Source organism: Asparagus officinalis, chromosome 3 (assembly GCF_001876935.1).
Source record: "Asparagus officinalis chromosome 3, Aspof.V1, whole genome shotgun sequence".
In the NCBI taxonomy this organism is placed as follows: domain Eukaryota; kingdom Viridiplantae; phylum Streptophyta; class Magnoliopsida; order Asparagales; family Asparagaceae; genus Asparagus; species Asparagus officinalis.
The window spans coordinates 93,578,549-93,580,375 of NC_033796.1; positions in this window are offsets into that span (position 1 = coordinate 93,578,549).

The following is a 1,827-nucleotide window of genomic DNA, read 5'->3' on the forward strand; positions in this document are numbered from 1 at the left end:
AAAAAAAAACCCCGTGCTTTGCACGGACAACAGACTAGTTTATGGAAATAGCACTCCCCCCTCGGGTCGAAAACGTATTTCTAGGGCTACATTTGGATCCCCGTGTGTTTTACTTCTTCCCATGTTGTTTTTGTTAAAAATAAAACATTATGCGTTTAGAAACTATGATATTTTTTGATCTAAATTATCCTCAAACCAAAAACACAACATTTGTTTCGGAACACCTTTTAGATATTTTAAGTTTTGTGTTTTGGTTTTTTTAAGTTTGAGAAAGTTTTAATATAATATCTAACATAATATATTAAATATAATTAATATAGAGTTATTGTCAACATGCTTATTATATTATACTATAATATACTATACTATAGTTACTTTGATATATTAATAATATTTATTAAATAATATAAAAATAGAATAAATAAAATATCTTATATAATAATATAATAACATATAAGTTTGAGAAAGTTTTAATATAATATCTAACATAATATATTAAATATAATTAATATAGAGTTATTATCAACATGCTTATTATATTATACTATAATATACTATACTATAGTTACTTTGATATATTAATAATATTTATTAAATAATATAAAAATAGAATAAATAAAATATCTTATATAATAATATAATAACATATTAAATACCAAAATTTAATATGTTAATAATAATATTTATTAAATAATATAAAAATATAATAAATAAAATATCTTATATAATAATATAATAACATATTAAATACCAAAATTTAATATGTTAATAATGTATTATATAATAGATAAACAAATAAAAAATAATAAAAAAGTTATTGATAATAAATAATAACATAATAATGATATAATAATATACTATACAATAGTATAATCACTATAATATTATTATATTTTTACTTTTAATAAATAAATTATATAAATTAATAATTATAAAATATTATGTAATAGTAACATATTTAATAATAACATAACAATATAATAATATTATTATAATAACATATTGTATAGTAAATAAAATATAATATATATAATATAATATTAAAATATTATGTAATAAATAATATAATTTATTATAAAGTAAAATAAGTTTTAATAATATAATAATTTATTGCTAACAAATGTTAATGTAAAAATAATATATTCATAATATAATAATATTTATTTATATCATAAATACTAATATATTATTAAAGTACTATTAATAACTGTAACATATTAAAAACTATAATATGTTATATAATATTCAAATATTAATAATACATTAATTTATTAATAACATACTAGTAATATCATAATATTAATATTATTAATAATATTATATTATATGAATAATAGTATAATATTATATTAATAATAAAATAATATTATTATAAAAATATTAATATAATATACAACAATAACAAATTGATTTATCAAAATAATTAAATATATAATTATTTGAAAATAATATGTAATAGTTATAATATAATAATAATATAATATAACTCGTTAAAGTACAATATAATATTATAATACATTATACAATATTATATGGCATTACATTTAATACTTATAATACTATAATAATGTAAACTAAATAACTGTAGCAGATCGGTTACTGTAGCAGTTCGAAAATGGTACTGTAGCAAGCGAGTTACTGTAGCACCCCAGAAAATTCAAAACAGCAGAATTAAAAAAAGGGCGGGAATACTGTAGCAAAAAAAAAACCCCCCGTGCTTTGCACGGATAACAGACTAGTTTATGGAAATAGCTCTCCTCCGTCGGCTCGAAAACGTATTTCTAGGGCTACATTTGGATCCCCCGTGTGTTTTACTTCTTCCCATGT